A 15,521-nucleotide genomic window follows, 5' to 3' on the forward strand; every position below is an offset into this window, starting at 1 on the left:
AAAAAAAAAAAAAAAAAAAAAAGAAATTGAAATTAGTACATTGTGCATTATTAGTAGTCTATTCCTTGAATCCATTCATTCAGCATCACCAAACTGAGCTTGTGAGAGTGCTAAGATTCTGGGAAATAGGAAGATTAGTGTATGACATATTGATTCCAGGGTGCTAGGGATTGGCTGACATTAAGGACCAGCTGGCCAGGGTCCTCAATATTCTAGTATTTGAGTAGTGGAGGTAAATCCAAAGGTGACTGGTCATATTTTAATAATGAATGTGTGATGAATTGTTGCTTGTTCAAAAATTCTTGATATTTAGAGCTTCAAGTTACCACATTTAAAAGTAAAGACTTGACTGGGGTGCGGTGGCACATGCCTATAATCCCAGCACTTTGGGAGGCTGAAGTGGGTGGATCGTATGCAGTCAGGAATTAGAGACTAGCCTGGCCACCACGGTGAAACCCCATCTTTACTAAAACTAAAAAAATTAGCTGTGTGTGGTGACATGTGCTTATAGTACCGGCTAACTCCAGAGTCTAAGACAAGAGAATCACTTGAACCTGGGAGACAGAGGTTGCAGTGATCCAAGATCACTGCCAGTGTACACCAGCGTGGGCGAGAGAGTGAGACTCTGTCTTGAAAAAGAAAAACAAAAAAAGACTTGCATTGTAAATTGTACCTCAAATTTGAGGAACTTTTGTGCTTATGTAAAAGTAAAAATTAGTCCACAATAATGCGTTATAATACTGAACACCAGTTCTACCAGATTCTGTAACTATCAGATTTAAACAAAAAAAGAGAAGGAAGAGGCTGATTGCTAGAGTGTTAAAGAAATCTTTAGAAACCACCGGGCTAGAAGAGAAATAACCAAACACCTAGGGAAAGCCCTAGGCCAAGAAAGCCCTTTAAAGTAATAGTCAATTATTTTAAAATTAAATTATTAAGTGGCCTACTGACTACCATCCAAAAGCCCTTATCACAAAATCTGTTCAGTGTATTGGGAAATTGTCCATATCCCTCCATAATTAAGGGCCATCAAGTAATAAGATCTTCTTACAGCCAACTTTGCTCTTCCAAAAGGGAGAAAGTCATACCTCATTAACCTGGAATTTGTGGTACAACAGGTACCCTTGGTTAATGTTTACCTTTTCACTATGTAAAAAAGAAAAAAACACTAAGCAAATAGTACAAATAAAATTTGATCTTTTAAAGCATTTTAGCAGTAGCTATTTATGTAAAAAGTAGTTAGTGGTTATTCCTAAATTTTTGTAAGACGCTTCGTAGACAAAACTGTCAGTTATGTATATATATAAAGGTTAGTTAAGCTGCATTTAGTTAGAAACATTTAATTTTTACCCAAATGATTCTTTTCTCATCCAAAAGTAGAGCTTTTATTATGTCATTATAAATATTATTCCCCATTTAGTCCGAAAGAGTGAGCTTTTAAGTTGTGCCAGGTACTTAACAATAGTAAAAGCTATTGTGTAGATTTTTTACTCAATGTGACCTATAATGCATAGTTTTGATTCCTTCTGTATTGAATGTCCCTGTTTCCATATTAAGTACTATGGCCTGTATAACATTAATTTAATAGTGTACAATTTTGGGCCAGGCACAGTGGTTCACACCTGTAATCCTGGCACTTTGGGAGGCCAAGGCAGGCAGATCACCTGAGGTCGGGAGTTCAATATCAGTCTGGCCAACATGGTAAAATCACATCTCTACTAACAATACAAAAATTAGCCATGCTTGGTGGCTCGTGCCTGTAGTCTCAGCTACTCAGGAGGCTGAGGCAGGAGAATCGCTTGAACCTGGGAGGTAGAGGTTGCAGTGAGCCAAGATCATGCCATTGCACTCCAGCCTGGGCAACAGAGCAAGACTCCATCTCAAAAAAAAAAAATTGCATGCAATTTTGTATTTTCATAGTCAGATCTTTTTAAAGGTGTCAGTGATTTCACTTGTGGTCAGGAAGTATGTGCCTTAAATCCTCTAGACCCAAAGTTTGGAGAGCTATATTAATTTAATAGGTTGTTTGGGACAGCCTTGTTACCTTTTTCATTTAACTTGAGGGAGAAAGACTGATCCTGAAATATTTCTTGTCATAAAATGGCCTAATGTATATGAGTCTAGGGCTTCTGGGGAGGGAACCTCTATCATGCATTCTGCCCCAGGATGTCAAAACCATAAGGATCAGGGTACCCTGAAATAAAATCACTGAAAAAGTATGTTCTCTTATATATTATTTTAAAAATTTATCTGGTGCCACCAAAGAATGACAGCAATTTCTAACCAACTTCATATTTCTAGCATCATATAAAGATATTGTAAGGCTTTGCATATTTTGCCATTGGTTTTCTTTGTAATATAGGTTGAAAGGGAGACATGTTTGAATACTTTTGTATGTAAATATCTCCCATTCTTTTTCTATCTCTTTGTGGTCTGTATTTACTAAGAATTGACTTTAAAAAAAACTGTTCACTAATGAACTTTGCATATTATTGAACACTCACAGGGTAATATTGATTTGGGTGCTACTAGACTTTTACCTAACATTAGTCTTTCTTAATAGTTCTTGCAAAGGACAGCATTCAACCCAGTAAATATTAAAGTGTATTAGTTTAATGAAGGTTATTTATATACTGTCATACAATGAAGCTATGGTGGAAAGAACATCTGCATTCACCAGAATGTACTTTGTTCCTTTGGCTGTGACTAAATTGGATAAGACTTTTATTGTTAAGTTCCAGCTATTGGAAGATACAGTGATAAGACTGATGTTACTGTTGCAGCCTTGCAAAAACATGACTAAATTGGTTAATTATGTCTACAACTTATGTTTAAGAGAATCCTTTCACTAACTTAAATTGTTAACATTGTTGTGATATTAAGAAAGAGTATTAACCTAAACAGTCACTTTACAACAATCATATAAGAACTGTGTGCCTACAGTTGAGGTTTTTTGCATTTTTGAGCGCACTTTGTATTCATAAGAAACAAAAACATAATGGGAGAAAAGTTTTAAATAACCAATATTGTAAGTTTTCATAAAGTTTGGTACTTCAAAGTATTAATGAAGGATACTGAAAACATACTTTTACTTTGGTCAAATTACTTTTTATGGTGTGATTTCTTAATTTCCTGTATTTCAAATCTTGCGAATTAGGAATATCTACATCTGTAGGTAGCTAAAACTGGTAAAAGTAATTCAGCAACATGATTCAACAATTTTTATTTTTAGGATAAGTTATCATTTATTTTATTAATATCAAATTTATATATTGCCTTGTAATGCTAAGTGCTCTAAAAAGAATATTTAGGCTACTTCAATTCCACCATCTTCTTCCCCCTCCCCCAGGACATACGTATATTAACTAATCCTCCATGTAAATTTTGCCATATCAAACATTGTGCCTTATTTTATTAAAACTTTTGTTGGAATCCAATTCCATATTAAAGTGTCTATAGTGATGATATTTGCCTGATTACCTGTTATATCACTGAATGTAAGTGTGTACCAACATTTACTCTCTGTGCTAGATGCAGTGGATAAAAGATTAATTAGACTTGTCTGCTAGTCTTTCTTTTGCTTCCACAGTCTCAATAGACGTATGGATGCATGCTCTAATAAGAAATTGGTGAGATTATCTTGCTAAGGTCAGTTATTTCTTGAATTGACAGTGTGCTACTGGACTTCTACCTGTTAGCCTTTCTCAGTAGTTCGAGTAAAGGACAGTATTCAATCCAATAAATATTGAATACACAGTCTTAGCCCAGAGTAATATAGTTGTAACTGAGCATGTTGACATTATAGCACTTCATATCAGTAGTTGATAGTGCCATTATTCTGGTGATAATGGAACACCTGACATTTTTCTAGATTCCAGGATATGGAAGAATATTGTGGTTGTGTTGGGGTAAACAGAGTGGATAGGAAGGACATGTACTTTGCAAAACAGCTGATGTTTCAAATGTGCTAAGATGGAAGAAGCTCAGCACTTCCCTGGTTGATATAGAGGATGGTGATATGGTTGGCTGTGTCCCCACCCAAATCTCATCTTGAATTGTAGCTCCCATAATCCCCACGTGTCATGGGAGGAATCCAGTGGGAGGTAATTGAATCATGGGGCAGGTTTTTCCTTGCTGTTCTTGTGATAGTGAATAAGTCTCATGAGATCTGATGGTTGTATAAAGCGCAGTTCCCCTGCACAGGCCTACTACTATTTAAGATGTGCCTTTGCCCCTCCTTTGCATTCCACCCTGATTGTGATGCCTCCCCAGCCATGTGGAACTGTAAATCCATTAAACCTCTCTCTATAATTTACCCAGTCTCAGGTATTTCTTCATACAGTGTGAAAATGGACTAATATAGATGGTTTATTGGCAAAGGGAGGCTCAAGAAATTTGAGGGAGAAGAGAAAACACATAGACTGTAACTCTGACCTCTCTCCTTTCTTTCTTTCTTATTATTATTTTTGAGATGGAGTTTCACTCTTGGTGCCCAGGCTGGAGTGCAATGGTGCGATCTCAGCTCACCACAATTCCTGCCTTCCAAGTTCAAGCAATTCTCCTGCCTCAGCCTCCTGAGTCGCTGGGATTACAGGTATGCACCACCACACCCGGCTAATTTTGTATTTGTAGTAGAGATAGGGTTTCTCCATGTTGGTCAGGCTGGTCTGGAACTCCCAACCTCAGGTGATCTACCTACCTCAGCCTCCCAAAGTGCTGGGGTTATAGGCGTGAGCCAGCATGCCCCACCTCTCTTTCCTTTCTTAAAGGTAAAACTGTTCTCTAAACAACCCAGTCTCCTTAGAACTAGTTGCACAAGAACATTTTATTCTTCAGTGACTTGTCTAATTCTTTGTAGATACCAAATAGAAAGCCAGAACATTTCTGGGGATATGTATGATGGGCATGTTCCATCCATCATACCAGTCATGTCCAGCTTCATGAGCAATCTATCAGCATCCCATAGAATGTTAGAGCTAGAAGAAACTTTAGAAGTCCAAAATTGATTCACTTGTTTGGAAGATGAAAAAAATTCAAACCAAGAGAAACTTTTTCTAGAATCTATATGGCTGAATCTTGAATCCAGGCTTTCAAATTTTCACTTCAAGACTTGTTTCTGGCCAGGCTCAGTGGCTCAGGCCTGTAATCCCACCACTTTGAGAGGCTGAGGTGGGCAGATTACAAGGTCAGGAGTTTGAGACCTGGCTGGCCAACATGGTGGAACCCCAGCTTTACTAAAAATACAAAAAAATTAGCCAGGCCTGGTGATGTGTGCCTATAATCCCAGCTACACAGGAGGCTGAGGCAGGAGAATTGCTTGAACCCAGGAGGCGGAAATTGCAGTGGGCTGAGATCATGCTACTGCATTTCAGCTTGGGAGACAGAGTGGGACGTCGTCTCAAAAAAAAAAAGAACTTATTTTTGCTATAGGATGCTGCTTCCTTTGTTTACTATGCTATAACAGGAAATCAGTAACATTACTGGTACTACTGGTAGTCCACAATAACAGGCCTACTAACATTGAAGTGATGCAGTCTGCGCTGTATCTCAATGTATTCCGAATTTTAGATCTGGTGACGACTTTAAATAAGAATAAACATCTGGGTACCTCTTTAAAGCACATTCAAGAGCCTATCTTATTTAATCATCATGACACTGTGAGGCTGAACTAGATTTGGTGAAGCATGTTGATTTGGCTTATCAAAGCCTTCCCCCTTCCACTGTTTAAAATCAACTAAGAAATTGACATTGACCTGAGATATGGAACACAACACCAGTTTTATCAAATCAGAATTGAGCTTTCTATATTCTTCCCTTTAATTAAATTGAATATAACCGACCGAAATCACAGGCTTCCCCTGCGAGGACTGAGTCTACCCTTGGATAGCATTCTATACGACTGGCCAGAACAGAACATACTACTTTGGGCAGACAGATCCAAAGGAGCACAGGTCAATTCTTAAACCCCTTAGTGCTGCCCAGTAGAGAAACTAGACCAGGCCGGGCGCGGTGGCTCAAGCCTGTAATCCCAGCACTTTGGGAGGCCGAGGCGGGTGGATCACAAGGTCAAGAGATCGAGACCATCCTGGTCAACATGGTGAAACCCCGTCTCTACTAAAAATACAAAAAATTAGCTGGGCATGGTGGCACGTGCCTGTAATCCCAGCTACTCAGGAGGCTGAGGCAGGAGAATTGCCTGAACCCAGGAGACGGAGGTTGCGGTGAGCCGAGATCGCGCCATTGCACTCCAGCCTGGGTAACAAGAGCGAAACTCCGTCTCAAAAAAAAAAAAAAAGGAGAGAAACTAGACCAATAATCTTCAGTCTTTGGCCATCTAAGCAGATTCATTAGTCTTTCTCCCACAGGGCGGAAAAAGATGTTGGAAAGGGTTTCCTCTGGGCAGCTATTTTCAAGCCTGGCTGAACAATCCCATCTATAGATCATGGATATGGTATAGAGGAATATTTCTGAAACATGATCAGACCCCCACCTAAGTCATGTACCCCATGCCTACTTCATGGATCAATACCCTTTAACATGTAATTTCTAGAGTTGTAAGACTTTAAAAGGGCAAGGATTTTCTTTATTGGGGAGTTTGGTTAGTAGGCATCTATGCCGCTGCAGCTCCCAGCCAAATAAAACACCACTTCCTTCCCAATTCCGTGCTCGAGAGGTTTGTTTGTGACCCCTCCTGCTTCATTATTTGGTTCCCTGACCGGGAAGTGAGTTTTGTTTGGTGGACAGTAGAGACATTGTTTCAGGCGGTTTTGCCTTGCCCTGCAGAGCATCCCTGTGGGAGACTCCAGATCACTTAGGAGACACAATTCCTGAGAGTGCTCCCCGGGCAGGTATTGGCCCCAGTGGAAAGCCTCACCAGAGCAAAGCAGGAAAGCCCCTGCAGTGTGGATCCACCCAGTGGCTGAACACCGAGAAGGAATGGGTACCTGGAGTGTCCAGATGACAGAAACACAGTAGGATCAATCCTGGGAAACTTGCACACCTCCTTTAGATGGAAGTGTGGCCTGATCACCCACGTGTGCCAGATTTGGCATTCCTGAACTCGGCCCTCTCTCTCTCTCTGTAACTAACCTTGGAAGTCTTGTTTTTGGTTTAAATTTGGGTGGAGAGAGGAGTGGGATTGTGTAAGTAATTGGAGGAGTCCAGTTGGACTCACAAGCCATGAAATGTGGGAACGGCAGATCCATTAGACAGAGGGCCACAAGCTCCAGGTATATTGTGGGGCTGGCTGGATTAGGGGTGATCCGAATACTGCTAGAAGGAGGTGCTCTCAAAATCTAGGTATTGTGAGGGGATTAACAAACTCTCCGATGCCAAACAGTGTCTGAAACACTCCATCAAAGGGAGACAATCCTACTGACCTGAAGCGAAAGTGAAACAGAGAGTGTGTCTCGTCATACAGGGTGGGGGAAACAGGGAGGTGTATGATTGTGTGAGTGATTGGAGTGTTCCGATTGGACTCACCAGCCGTGAAATGTGGGAGTGGCAGTTCCATTAGAGAGGGCCCTAAGCTCCTGGCAAATTGTGGGACCAGCTAGATTAGGAACGATCCACATACGGCTAGAAGGAGGTACCCTCGCAATCTAGGTATTGTGAGGGGATTAACGAACTCTCTGAAACACACCCCGAACGGGAGACGATTCTACTGGCCTGAAGTGAAAGTGAAAGAAAGAGTGTCTCATCGTGCAGGGCAGGAGAAACTGAGGGTGAAGTAAAACTCTCTTTACTTCCTGTGAATACTGTTTTCCTATGCAAAAACGTGGGCCACACTCATAGTAAGCCTACTCCTTCGGGGACTATGCGGAAAAAATTCAATAAGGGATTTAGTGGGGATTATGGAGTAACTATGACACCAGGAAAGCTGAGGACCCTATCTGAGGTAGATTGGCCAGTATTTGGGGTGGATTAGCCCTTAGAGGGAGCCTAGACAGGTCTCTTGTCTCCAAAGTATGGCATAAGGTTATATGCGAGCCAGGACACTCTGATCAATTTCTGTACATAGATTCCTGGCTGCAGCTAGTTCTAAACCCCACCATAGTGTCTGAGAAGACAGGCAGCAACTGTACTGATGGTAAAGAGACAGGCAGCTAGGAAAAAACCCTGTTCCGGCTGGGCGTGGTGGCTCACGCCTGTAATCCCAGCACTTTGGGAGGCCGAGGCAGGTGGATCACGAGGTCAAGAGATCGAGACCATCCTGGTCAACATGGTGAAACCCTGTCTCTACTGAAAATACAAAAATCAGCTGGGCGTGGTGGCGCGTGCCTGTAATCCCAGCTACTCAGGAGGCTGAGGCAGGAGAATTGCCTGAACCCAGGAGGCGGAGGTTGCGGTGAGCCGAGATCGCGCCATTGCACTCCAGCCTGGGTAATAAGAGCGAAACTCCATCTCAAAAAAAAAAAAAAAAAAAAAACCGTTCCACCTGCTGGGGGACACAGACTCCTAAGGTCCTGGCAGATCCAGCGGCAGAAGAGCTTTTGCCAATGATACCCCCTCCCCCTGGTCTGGAGGAGGGAATCCTCGCCCCTGGGCCTGAAACCTCAGCACCCCTGCCAGAATTGCACACCCCTAAACTGCCCAGGGTAGACAAGAGAGAATGTGGAGAGACTCCTCCCATAGCCATCCGCTTCCCAGGAGGAACTCCTTGTATAGCAGCCAGCCTGTGACCCAAGGCAGGGGTGCAGATGCCTTTAAGAGAGCAGAGGTATACGGGAGTGGATGAGGATGGCCCTGTGATGGAAAGGCTTGTTTTTACGTACCTCTAGTTCACCTCAGCTGATCTTATCAACTGGAAAAATAACACCCCATCTTATGCGGGGAATCCACAAGCTCTCATTGACCTATTGCAAACTATTGTCCAAACTCATAACCACACTTGGGCTGATTGCCGCCAGCTGCTTATGTATCTTTTTGTTTGTTTGTTTGTTTTGTTTTTTTAATTTTCTTTTAAAGACGGGGTTTCATCATGTTGGTTAGGATGGTCTTGAACTCCCAACCTCAGGTGATCCACCTGCCTTGGCCTCCGAAGTGCTTGGATTACAGGCGTGAGCCACCACGCCCGGCCCTTATGTATCGTTTTAACACTGATGAAAGGCGGAGAGTACTCCAAGCTGCTTCCAAATGGTTGAAGGAGCATGTTCCAGCAGATTACCAGAACCCCCAAGAGTATGTCAGGGTCCAGTTACCAGGGACCGACCTCTAGTGGGATCCAAACAACAGAGGGCACTCAAAGGCTAATCCAGTACAGAGAGACCTTCCCAGAGGGATTGTAAAAGGGAGCCCAGAAAGCTACAAACATCAATAAAGTCTCTGAGGTTATTCAAGGTAAAGAGGAAAGCCCGAAACAGTTCTATGAAAGGGTATGTGAAGCCTATCGAATGTATACTCTTTTTGATCCTGAGAGCCCTGAAAACCAATGCATGGTAAATATGGCATTAGTCAGTCTGTGCAGACGTTATTAGAAATATCTAACCAGGTGTTTGTGAACAGAGACACAGTAAGTTGTAGAGAAAGTCGTAGAGAAAATGAGCGTCAAGCTCGACAAACCGCCAATAGGAGTTGTTTTATAAGTTTGGGTAGTTTTTTGAGGGTGGGGATGTTGCAGAGTAAGTTCAGTTACAGTGGCAGTGGGTAGGGGCAAGGAGTATACATGATCACAAGTTCAGTTACAATGGCAGGGTTGGGTGAGAGGTATTTACATTATCATAAGAACAGTTAAAGATGGCAGGGTTGGGTGAGAGGTATTTACATTATTATAAGAACAGTTAAGATGGCAGGGTTGGGTGAGGGGCTTGTCTGGGGAAGCTCGGCTGGGTGATGAGGGACAATGGCAAACACAGGCAGGGAGACATCAGCCCAGGCAAGCAGGACTTCAGACTTTCAGGCTCCAGACTCCAGGCTTGCATATGTAGACCTGACACTAATTTTATGGCTCAAACCAATAGGACAATTTGCTGAGGTCTGAGAGCACCACCTCCAGAGAATCCTTGATCTCTCCAAATTTGGTGAGGATCTAAAGCTTATTTTGCTGTACAACTCCTTTTTTTTTTTCTTGAGTTTTACTTGTTTCCAACAGGAAGGCAAGTTTTCCTGCTTCTCTGACTATGGATAGCAGGTAACTCTTTTATGGAGTTTGAGCTCACTTCCAGCAGAGAAGATCAGGGGGGTTTTTTTTGTTGTTGTTGTTGTTTTGTTGTCTTTTTGTCTGCATCTAGGATGGTAGAGAGCAGCCTACAGCCTGAGACCCATCACTAGGTAGAAAACTGGTTTGGGATTCTGTCTTGCAAATCCCTTTTAAATGACTATAGTTAGCATTTAACAACCAGCTGGTGATAATTTCTGCTTACACTCAGAGCCCTCAGAAATTGTATAATTTGTGTGATCATTGTTTAGCAGCATTTTGTCCTAGCTGAAATATGGTAATAAGGTTTAAAAAACTTTTTTTTTTTTTTTTGAAAGGAGTTTCACTCATGTTACCCAGGCTGGAGTGCAATGGCGCGATCTCGGCTCACCGCAACCTCCGCCTCCCGGGTTCAGGCAATTCACCCGCCTCGGCCTCCCAAAGTGCTGGGATTACAGGCTTGAGCCACCGCGCCCGGCCTTAAAAAACTTTTTTAAAGGAGCTCAATGGTTAAAAGCCAGCTTAATTAAAAGACTAACATCCAAGACGTGTGTGTGTGTGTGTGTGTGTGTGTGTGTGTGTGTGTCCTTAATGTTTTGGGGTCTTTTTCTGTTGAGCAAAATCTTTTTTACCTCAGTTAACTGAATTGTTTTCACCTTTTTTTTTTCTAAAATAGTTATTGCAACAGAGGCTACTCTTGGGTTTTTAAGGAAGAATGCAGTTTAATTTTATGTTTAACTTGACTCAAAGAAAAATAAAAGTGTCTCGCTCTGGCACCACCAGACGTTTTCTCTCTGTACTTTATGATGTAAATTTTGCTGTTTGATTTTCACCTGAGTTGTTTCCTTTAATGTGCAAATTTAAGGCTATTTAACTGACAGCTGCATAGGGTTGTGAAACAGGCTACCAAGAGTCTGAGGCCGGGCGCGGTGGCTCAAGCCTGTAATCCCAGCACTTTGGGAGGCTGAGGCGGGTGGATCACGAGGTCAAGAGATCGAGACCATCCTGGTCAACATGGTGAAACCCCGTCTCTACTAAAAATACAAAAAAATTAGCTGGGCATGGTAGCGCGTGCCTGTAATCCCAGCTACTCAGGAGGCTGAGGCAGGAGAATTGCCTGAACCCAGGAGGCGGAGGTTGTGGTGAGCCGAGATCGCGCCATTGCACTCCAGCCTGGGTAACAAGAGTGAAACTCCATCCAAAAAAAAAAAAAGAGTCTGAAAGTCTAAGATAGGAAAAAAAGGGAGGGTGGGGGGTGTCTTTATAAATGTATAAAATGTACTTTCATTGGCATGCCTAATATGTCTTTATATATATTTATGTGTTGTGTACAGAATGTTCCACTACTAAAAATATAAAAGAGCTCTAATTAACTGGCTTAAAAAATAAAAGTGCTTAAATTAGATACTAAAAAAAGACTAATCAAATGCCTTTTCAAGTTTATGTAACAAGTAAAATCTTTAAAATGTTGTATTGGACCGAGCGTAGAAAGTTAGCACCAAGACAAAAGTATGCCAGATTGCAGGGTCATTTATTATGCTGGCGACCACAGAGGACTCCTGTCTCTCCAACCTGTGGCGTCAAAAGGAGGGTGCCAAGAATTTTTATACCCGAAAAACCACCTTGGGAGTGGGGGTGAGGAGCGGGGATGGGGATGAAAAGGCTTCGGATATTCCAAGGGCTAGGGGATTCTGTGATTCACCTCCTGGGCGGAGATGAGGGGGGGGGGGGGGGGGGGGGGGGCGGACATTCCAAGGGCCAGGGGACTTTTGTCATTCTGTTTGTTACTTCAGTGGTTTACAGAAGTCAAGATAAGCATTTGTTTACACACAGATCTTAGTTATCCTGGGCTGCTTATTTTAGTTATTACCGGTAAGCAAAGGCTAGCAATTCTGGCACAATATCACATTCCCCCCTGTTCTTTTAACATGTATTAAATCTTTAATAGGTTTCCTCTTTTTGACACAAGGGCCCATATTTGGATCTCAGAACCATCAATTTGACCGAGTTTATTCCTTCCTGGATAAATTTGAGGAGCATGTTTAAAAGGCATGGTCCAAATGTTAACCCTAGGACCATTAGCACCAAGGGTCCTGCTAATCCAGTGAGCAGGAATGTTAGCCAGGGGTTTGGGGGAGGGTCTCAGGTGAAAGAAATGAAAGAGTTTCTGTTTGCAGTATATCCTGTTATAGTGGAGATAGTTTCACAACCCCAATGGGGGCAAAATAATTTATTTAAGTCTCCACAGTTCCATCTTTTTGGTGGGCACAGATATAACCCCATGGTCTGGAGTTGTCGCTCTGCCCCTAAACTGTCGCACCCAGCTATACCACCACTTGTCCTGAAATTTAAGTGGGGGCCCAGGAAGGCACAGAGGTCCAGGGAGAAGGTAATGGGGGTCTCCGGAGTGTACTCCAGGGTTAGGTTGACGAGGGTGGATCCCTTTCCGGTTAAGGAACTAACATATGCTCCAGTGGAGCCCTTGGTGATGACCCATTGATAGTAGGTGGGTGCCAAGGAGTGTCCCTTTCAGAGGGTGGTTGCAGGAATCAGGGAGATTAGGATGATGACCGAGAACGGCGCCATAGTCTTAGCTTTAGGGGTCCGTTGAGGATGGAACCGCTTCCCATCCTGCATCCGGGGGGCAGTCTTGACGTGTGAGTGGTGAATCCAGGCAGTCAGTCCGTCCACCTTGATTGCCATGGGGGTGACCAGGATTACAGTGTAGGGTCCTTTCCAGCGAGGAGTTAGGCCAGAGGCAGTGACTCTCTTCACCAGGACTTCGTCCCCTGGCTGGAAGGGGTGTACCGGCTGGTCAGTGAAATCCACTGGGGTAGGTCGAGTTCCCCTGATGAGCAAGTGCACCTGGGACTGAACAGACTGGAGTGCCTGCAAGGACTTAAGGAGTGTATGGTTATGGACTCCAGCATGTATGGCGTCCGCGAGTCTGGGGAGTAAGGGAGGGGGCCTTTTAAACATAATTTCAAAAGGAGTAAAGCTTTTTTATAGGGAGTACATCGGGTACAGAGGAGAACAAAAGGAAGCAGGTTGACCCAGTTTTCACCGGTTTCTAGAATGAATTTTGTCAAAGTTTCCTTTATGGTCTGGTTCATCCTTTTAACCTGCCCTGAACTCTGGGGGCGATAGGCACAGTGCAGTTTCCAGGATATGCCCAGGGCCTTTGCCAGGCCCTGTGAAACCTGAGCTGTAAATGCAGGGCCATTATCTGATCCCAGTGTCAGGGGCAGGCCGAACCGAGGAACCAGGTCCTGTAACAATTTTTTTCGCTACCACCAGTGCGGTCTCTGATCTAGTAGGAAAACCCTCGACCCATCCAGAGAAAGTGTCTACAAACACAAGGAGGTACTTATAGCCGCACGCTGGGGGCTTTATTTCAGTAAAATCTACCTCCCAGTGTTCCCCTGGGCTAGTACCCCTGAGTCTTATCCCTGCCTGACTAGACCTACTGCCTCCTGGATTTACCCTGGCACATACTTCACAACGAGTAGTAGTTTCTTTAACAATTTCATGCAAGTGTGGAATGCAGTATCTGGCCCTCAGCAGCTCAGTGAGTTTTGTTTGTCCTAAGTGAGTGGCCTGGTATGTGTCCTTAACTAGAGCCTGTCCTAGAGCCTCGGGGAGCACAATCCTTGTGTCCGGTATAGTCCACCATCCTGTGGAATCTTGTCATCCCCCCTGTTCTTTAGCAAAGTTTTCTTCCTCAGGCAAATACGTTGGGGTAGGAGGCAGAGTTGGGGCCGGCAGAGTCACAAGAAGAGTCAGAGGTTTTACTGGCCCCAAGGCTGCCGGTCTGGCCTGTAGGTCAGCTGCCCTATTTCCCCTCACCTCTGGTGAATCTCCCTTCTGGTGTCCTTTGCAGTGTATTAATGCTGCTGCCTTAGGCTTCCATATAGCTTCTAGTAGAGCTAGGATTTCCTCTTTGTTTTTGATGATTTTTCCCTCTGAGGTAAGCAATCCTCTTTCTTTATAACTGGCACCATGCACATGGGCCGTAGCAAAGGCATACCGGCTATCTGTGTAGATGTTAACAATTTTTCCCTCCACCCAGTCCAAGGCCTTTATTAAAGCTATAAATTCTGCCTTTGGGGCTGAGATTCCGTGTGGAAGAGTCTAGGCCCAGATAACCTGCTCTAGAGTGACCACAGCTGCCCCAGCATACCTGACTCCATTGACCATGAAACTGCTGCCATCTGTATACAGTACCTCCTCTGGGTTCTGCAGGGGGACGTTGGTGAGATCCGGTAGCGCAGCGTGGAGGACATCTATTGTCTGTTGGCAGTCATGTATGGGCTTCCCTGGCTCACTGTCAGGTAGCAGTGTGGCGGGGTTTAAAACTGTGGTTTTTGAAAATTTTATGCTGGGCTGGTCCAAAAGTAAGACCTGGTATTGGACTATGCGGGCATTAGACATCCATTTTCCCGGAGCTCCACGGAGTAGTGACTCCACTGCATGGGGTGCCATTAAGTTCAACTCCTGCCCCAAAGTCAGTTTGTCCGCCTCTTTGACTATCAGGGCTGTAGCTGCCATTGACCTCAAACAAGCTGGTCACCCAGAGGCTACGGGATCAAGTCTTTTTGAAAGGTAGGCACCTGGCCGGGACCAGGGTCCCAATGTCCGGGTGAGCACCCCCTTAGCGACTCCCTGTTTCTCATGCACAAACAACTGGAAAGGTTTAGAGATGTCTGGCAAGGCCAAGGCTGGGGCTGCAGTCAGGGCAGTCTTGAGCTTGTCAAAAGCCTGTTGCTCCACCTCTGTCCATGTCAATGGCTGATTTCCTCCAGCACAGGCATACAGGGGCTTGGCTATCTCAGCAAATCCCAAAATCCATAGCCTGCAGTACCCTACTGCCCCCAAGGAATTCTCAAACTTGGCTTTTCGTGGTGGGGGTGGGTATTTGCAGCACTGCTTGGATTCGGCTGGGTGCCAGTGCCCGGTTGCCCTTCTCTATAACATAGCCCAGGTAAGTCACTTTTGGCTGGCAGAATTGGGCCTTTTTAGCTGAGACCCGGTACCCCAAAGTCTCCAGGGTTTCTAGTAATGACTGGGTGGTCTCTTTACAGGCTTCCTGGGTTTTTGTAGCCAAGAGTGTCATCCACGTATTGGAGTAGGGTACACTCTGGGAACTCAGCTTAGAAGGCAGCAAGGTCTTGGCTAAGTGCCTCATCAAACAGAGTGGGGGAGTTTTTGAACCCCTGAGGTGGTCTTGTCCAAGTGAGTTACCCCAAGACTCCAGTATCAGGGTCGGTCCATTCAAAAGCAAATATAGGCTGGCTAACAGGGGCTAGTGGGATGCAAAAGAATGCATCCTTAAGATCCAAGACAGTGTAATGGTGTTCTGGGTCCAAGAGACTTAGGAGGGTGTACG

The sequence above is a fragment of the Sapajus apella genome, unplaced genomic scaffold (assembly GCF_009761245.1).
Source record: "Sapajus apella isolate SASKATOON/1434 unplaced genomic scaffold, GSC_monkey_1.0 scaffold40, whole genome shotgun sequence".
Classification (NCBI taxonomy): domain Eukaryota; kingdom Metazoa; phylum Chordata; class Mammalia; order Primates; family Cebidae; genus Sapajus; species Sapajus apella.